At 48.7% G+C, this 7,101-nt stretch overlaps 1 protein-coding gene across 1 annotated transcript in view; it reads right to left on the reverse strand.

Moving 5' to 3' along the window:
• Nucleotides 1-7,101, reverse strand: part of LANCL2 (LanC like 2) — a 35,039-nt gene that overhangs the window by 21,629 nt on the left and 6,309 nt on the right. The window contains exon 2 of the mRNA XM_023537473.1: nt 3,025-3,035. The gene's annotated coding sequence lies outside the window, so the exon portion shown is untranslated. The remainder of the gene's footprint in view (nt 1-3,024; nt 3,036-7,101) is intronic.

Consider the following 7,101-nt stretch of genomic DNA (forward strand, 5'->3'; position numbering starts at 1 on the left):
CCCACTGTTACCAAATTTTCATGCCTTCGCCACATAAAAAATTAAATCTTAGCTACTGAAGCTCACCTGCATTATGAGTCTTAAATAAAAACCTTCACAGCTGAAAGTTTTTCTGAAAGAAAGGGTTTACTGAGCCAGGTGAAGCACAGCAGCAGGACCAGGTGGAAAACTGCTGATGGGGCTCTTTAATACAGTAAGTGTGGGGAAGAAAGATGTAAGTTTATTTTTTTTAAGAACTTACGTTGGCTACACATAAGGGGCGGGAAAGTGTCAAAGAAGAAATCAAAAGACAAAAAAAGTCCTTTGAGACAAATGAATACGGAAATACACAATTCCAAAAACTTAACAGATGCAACAAGATGGAAGTTCTAAGATGGAAGTTCATAGCGATATATGCCTACATTAAGGAAAAAGAAGGATCTCAAATAAACAACCTAACTTTACGCTTCAAGAAACTGGATGAAGAACAAACGTTAGTAGAATGTGAGCCAAAGTTAGTGGATGAAGGCAGTAACAGGTCATAGTCTAAATCTCGTCTAAATTCAGTCTGTTTCGCGATCACCACTGTTTCTCACTTTACTTGAGACACATGAGAAACCAGAGGGCTGAATGCACTGAAGTGCTTAACGGAGCCGAGAAGACACGGACCTCTCAATAGCTGAAAGGTTCTGAGTTCAAAATTCAACATGGACCTCTCTCAAAGACAGCTGGGGGCCAGCAGGTGTTTTTGAGAGAGAAGACTGGATCTGGGTTAGGATTTTTGGGCACCGGTAGTTCGTCTACGACAGAGACATTCTCCTGATGCAGCTGAGACACTGTGGGCCAAGTGGAGATAGATAGTAGCAGAGAGGTGAATGCATGAGGATCCCATTGTCTAGGGACATGGGCCACCCGGGGTGCAGACCCTAAGGGATGTACTGTCTCAGGAGAGTTCACAAACAACACAGCAAAACTGACTAAAGTCCACGTGCTTTTCATGATCACTGTATGCTGGGAATCCTACGCACGTCAGTGATAAAAGACCCTGCCCCCTGGTGCAGAGGTGGAAGAGGGGAGTCGAAGGGCTCAGGGGAGGCCCTCCCCCCTCGCCCCGCAACATCAGCACTATGGAGATGGTAGCATGGTGTTAGAGTTGATCAGGAAGGATGACAAAAATATTGGTGTAGTTATTTAATCGTGTTTCTCTCCCATGAGCCCACAGCACCATGAGGGCAGGGGCTGTGTTTGCATTGATTATTACCACACTGTGGCAGATAGTAGGCATTCGAAATACTTCATGAGTGAGTGAGTGAGTGAGTGAAGGATGAATGAATGAATTCCAGCCGGAAGGGGGCTTTGGAGAATGAGATTAAGCTGGCTTATCATTTGTAAATTACTTTTCAATTTTTAACGTTCATTTTCTCATTTGATCAAACGTGAAAGGTCACTAATATTTACGTGATTCTGACAATAACAGTCCCATTCAGAGAGATACAAGGACATGCCCTCAAGGACTTATGTGATCAGTGGCAGAACTGGGATGGGAAAGCAGTCTTGTTCCATCTTGTCCGGCTATCCATTTTCCCAGATGAAGAAACTAAGGCCCACGGAAGTAAAACAATTTTACAAGGTTACATAATTAGCTTAAAGAATAAAAAAATCATAGTGAAAATCTATCAGGTAAAAACAAGCCGTATTTCCCTCACTTATTTTCCGCCAGTTCCTTTTTTCTGATCCAAGGCAGATTCCTCAGCTGCTATGTAAACATGCTTTCCACACCAAGACATTTCTTTACAAAAGTGAAATAAAATGGAATTTGGGGCTCTTCGTTTATGTATTGAAAGGCCATTGATATTATTGGCTATTCACATTCTCTTGGGAAAATTCTGCTTCTGCCTAGTTAAAACAACTTAGCGCGCTCCTTCATTTCCTTTCCAGTGTGTTCAAAAATGAGAAGAAATTATTCCCGTCTGAAAAAGACTTAAACACGTACAGGTTTGGAATTGAAGCCCATGGCTGGGAGTACTTGGCGTGACCCCGTCCCCAACCTGCGTCCCACAGGCCTGGGACAGGAGACGGGAAGACTGGTCATTCCGGTGCGTGAGAAGGCGGTGGGCCCTCGAGGTCCAGTCATCCCCCGGGTCCTAAGAGTTGTCTCCCATGTCTTGACCCCAATGAAAAAAATCAGCTTTTCTCTATTTCCCCCTGAATATTAGTACTGGGCGTTGCTTAAGATCTCAGCGACAGAGCAGGACAGACAGGGCGTTCAGTTGATCTGAGAAGGCATCTGAGAAGGCACGCAGTCATTTGCAGTCAGAATAGTAAAACAAAAAGAAAAAAAATCGCCTCGTTTAGAAGCACCTTCTGTCTGAACAAAGCCACCTCTTACTTTCACAGAGTTCTGGATATCGTTGCTTTGGAAGAGTGAATCCTTATGGGAAATTCTTGTGTTAAGTAGGATTATTTAGCCTGATTCTTCAGCTCCATATAAAAAATAACTGCAGGCTTTAAAAAAATAATTTATTACTCATCCTCGATGAGTTAACTCATCCTTAAATATTACAGATGTCTCTGCCCTTTTTATAGCCTCTCCTGTTTGCAATGTTTTCGAATAGAATACATTCTAAGGGATTTTACTTCAAACAACGAGCCAACCTTACCTAATGTATCTGTGGGAAACGGTTTGTGGATCAAGAGATTTGAGGCTCCTCCCATGAGGGATTACAGATGTGGGCGTGTGACTGACTTCCGCCAGAGAAGCGAGTGAGTGACAGGTGTCATTCCGAGCGGAAGGTTCACGAGCCAGCGTGGTCTCCTGTCCTGGATGCAGTGTCTCCTTCGGGGTCCAGGAGAAAGACAGCGTGGAGCAGATGGGTGGCTGGGCCACGGTGACTCATGCACGAGCAAGAACCAAACCTTTGTCGTTGAAAACCTCTTGGTTTTGTGATTGTCGTTCCCCCGGCATGATGCCGCCTGTCTTGACTAAAGCGGTGGCCTGTGGTCTCTCCCAGGACTTTCTAGCAACAATCTCCCAGTCAAATACTCCTTCCCGTCATCTGGATGTTCCGGCACGGGGCTCATGCTTTCCTAGGCTTTCTCCAAACCCCTCAGTGTTGCCTCAAATCTCCATTCTAGTCCCACTGTCCTTATGATCTATTCAGACAACTCGAGCCTTTGGTGATGTTTTCTCTCTTGCTCTGCTCTGTTCTGCTCTTACTTTGATTATGAAGGGTTCGATTAGAGGCAAAGGCACGTTTTAACATTCGCTGCTTTATACTTTCCTTACATTTTTAAATTATCTTATAGCAGTTAACTCAGGTCATTATTTAATGCAAGACAAATATTCTTTGAATATCTTTACTGATAGTAAGACCATTTGTGGAGTAGAAGAAAATTCACCCAAATGTGGATGGGATGAAATTAGTGCCTCTCTCTCCCCCCAACCCCATAAAGCAAAAGGAAATAGTAATCAAATGATGTAAAATTTGATAATATGGTCCACCTTATTCATATTGACCATGCAGTGTAAAGTTTTAGTGCATCAACAAAGCATCGTAAGTTTTACTTTTCTTCATCTCTCCAGGCTCCACAGAGAGATCTAACTTTGTGGGTTTTGCTGGATTGGTTTTGGTCACTTATAGTCACGACTTGGGACCGTTTACATAGAAAAAGACTAAGGAATCTACAAAACAACTACCACAACGATTAAAAGATTGCAGGGTAAATGCAATCTTTTGGTTAATATAGCACACACACACACAAAAAAGTGAATTGATTATATCATGGTACCCAATTGGAAAATGAAAATTTGAAAATTCCACTTACCGTAACAACAGAAACATACAATACTTTGCAATAAATCAACAAAAATGTATAAGATCGCTATAGTGAAAACCACAAAATGGCACTGTGATAACGTAACACTTAAATAAATGGAAAGACATACCCTGTTTAGGGCTTGGAAGACTCAGTATTATCGAGATGCCAATTCTCCCCAAGTAGGAATCGGCTGCCAGCTCAATCATGATCCCAGCAGGACTTTCTGCAGAAATTGACAAGATGATTCTAAAATTGCCATGGAAATGCCGAAGACCTGCAATATCCAAAGCCGTCTTGAAAAACAGAAAGAAAGAAAAAGGACAACATTGGAGGGCTTACGGTGTCCAATTTCAAGACTCGTATAACGCTAATGAAGCGCCAGTGACCAAGACGGGGCCGGGCAGCCGCGGACTCCGGAACAGATCAGGCGGTGGCACCAAGCACTGGACCCACTTCTGTGGGTTCGCGGCTCGGACTGGGAGCAGAGGCTCTTCTGATCCTCTGTTCGATGTTGCAGGAAGGAGGAAGTGTGTGCTGGCTGAAAAAAGACCCCAATTTGTACAACAACCCAGCACCAGGTGGTAATTTAGGGAGCTGAAATTTAGAGCCACTCGCTACGTTTATTGGATAGAATCCTCATTCTCTCCTCCTTCGGCCAACATAATAAGTAAAAATTACGTAATAAGTAAAAATAAACCCGACTTTCTAGATGGGGTTCAGTCGTGAGACAACCGACGCCATCATGGCATGCGGTCTTTCACGGCCTCTGTGCATCCCAAATGTTCAAATTCGCCCCGAGGACCAGTGGCCTGACCTGTGATTCTTCTTGTCACCTAAGTCTGCCAGATCGCCGGTCCTAATTCGGAGTGCAGAATACCGGTGTGAGGTGGTGGCCCGGGTCCTCTTTCTTAGGCAGTTCTCATGTGGGGTCATGACCTGGAGCCAAGGGCTCCTTTCCAGCCCACGTTGCCATTGTAGCCCCTCCTTCGGCCCCCACCCGCCTGCTCACATGAGCGCCGCAGGCACGGGGCGGTTTGGCCCTAAGCCACGCCTGCTTCGTAGGGTTATTTTGCCCACTGCTAAGTTACTGATAACTCAAACTAGATTGAAAGATCGCTTCTTCTGAAGAGCAGAGACGTAGGAGCCATTCAGACTGGACACTTCTTATGGATTTCGATACAGGTTTGCAAGTCCTTATCTGCAATTCTGAAATCCGAAACAGCTCTGAAAAAGTGAACATTTTCGGTGACAAATTTGGTGTCGGAATCTGACCTGATTGTAGCCCCCGCCCCCCGCCAGGCGAATAAAACATTCACCCATACAATCATGCTTTTCCTTGGAGCATACCAAGGGAGTTTTATTCTGGGAAATGATGCACCGAGACCATCTCGCTGTTGCTATTGAAGGCTTCTTAACTTTTTTTGGCATAAATCTGAATTTTCTTTTCCAGTTTACTTTGATTCACTCTTTATGGTCTAAATATGCCAGGTGGCCATCTGATGGCTTTGCCACATCTATATGCGTACATTCTCCAGGCCTCCCGAAGCGGTTTTGCCTGCGTTATCTGATCTGGTCCTCACTAAAACCCCTTATTTTTTCAGCAATGTGGAAACGGGGCCTCAGGACACAGCGGATGTGGCGGAAGCAGGAGCCCGGCTCTGGCACAGCGCCCATCAGGGACCAGCCGAAGTGGGTCTTCAGGACAGCTTGTCAACAGCCCTCCCCAGCAGTAACTTTCAGATAGTACACAACCCACACACCTGGCAGTGAGAAAACAATGAAAGCGAGCAGCAGTGGAACCGCCACAGCCCGGCGGGGCGGGGGGGGGAGAGGGAGGGCGCGGGGCTGGCTGGGGGTCACTGTCCCCGAGCGCCCGCGCAGAGCACACGGAGGTCGCACGGCGCCGAAATCCCAGCGCGCCGCGACGCCTTGTCCCAGGGTTCTCCGGTCTCAGGAGGTCGGAAAGTCCAGGTGAAGCCGGCGGTATCTCGCTGACCTGAAGGGCAGGGAGTTCTACCGCCTCCGCGCCGGGCCGGGACAGGGTCCAGCTCCCAAACCCCGGCGAGAGCGGGCAGACACCTGCCAGCCCGGTAGACGGCCGGCTCAAACTCTCATTCCGGAACACACCGCTACGGCCCAGGAGCCGTGTCACTTACGCGGCGTCACGGAGTCCGTCCGCGGAAGAATTGGGGCCGGAGGTCGGCGCCCCACTTCTGAGTTCGCGATTCTGCGTCCTCACGCGCCCGGAACGCCTGCCATGGCCGCCGTCCACCGGCAGAGGGCAGCAGCAACGCGCCGGCGAGTCCCAAACCTCGGGGGTCGTCCCGGCGTCCTTAGGAGGCATCGAGATTTGATAAGACACTGGGGATCTTCACGCATAGAACGCGAAGACGGACGCCGAGTCCTTGAAAGCGCTGGCTTTTGCAAAAGGATAGGAAACATCCGAGGTATTCGCGTGGAGCTTCGGCATTGGCTGAGCCCGGTGTGTGTGGGGGGTCACTGAATGTCTCTGTCCCTGGGTTATCCAGGCACCGGCAGGCACCCCCGTCTGTCCTGAGATAAAACAGGTGGAGAAAATTAGACTCATTCCCTCTTTTGGAACAATTCATGCTCCAACATGATCACATCAAAGCCAGTAACACACGCCTTCCGCCGGGCCCCTGGGCTGTGTGGCTTTGCCCTGCTCTTCCTAGCTGCTGGGCTCAGTGATGAGACCACCTCGGGGCTGTTGTGGGAGTTACAACCAGATGCCGTAGGAAAGTGACGCATGACAGCGGAAGGAGGAGGACTTGCCACCAGGTGAGGCTTTGGCACTTGGGTTGGGCTGGAGGCAGCGGGTCCCCTGGAATGTCTGACGGATTCTTGGATCATGGGCTCGGAGACAGGATGGACGAGGGCAAGCTGCGGGGCACAGTCTTGGTCCTTGACGCAGGAGGGCCAAGGTCACACGAGGCGTGGAACCGGGACAGGAGCAACACGGGAGTGCGGAGGGCAGAGGCCTGGCTCCGTGGCCATCCCCGGACTCTGCGTGTGCGCGTGCACGGGTGCTGTGTGTGTGCGCGCGTGTGTGTGTACGTGTGCGTGGGCACCGGGTGCGAAGAGTGATTTAGATGGCCGAGCACCTTCCATTCACACTGGGTCTGGGGACTAGAGGGCTGAGCCTGCAGGTGGCGCTGTCGGCCAAGCCAAGGTTTCCACACGGGGTGTCAGGGATGACCCCGGGGGCACCTGCCTCACTCTGGGTTACAGTTACTTTCCTTCCTTCCTTCCTTCCTTCCTTCCTTCCTTCCTTCCTTCCTTCCT

This window comes from Pteropus vampyrus, unplaced genomic scaffold (assembly GCF_000151845.1).
Source record: "Pteropus vampyrus isolate Shadow unplaced genomic scaffold, Pvam_2.0 Scaffold192, whole genome shotgun sequence".
Taxonomy (NCBI): domain Eukaryota; kingdom Metazoa; phylum Chordata; class Mammalia; order Chiroptera; family Pteropodidae; genus Pteropus; species Pteropus vampyrus.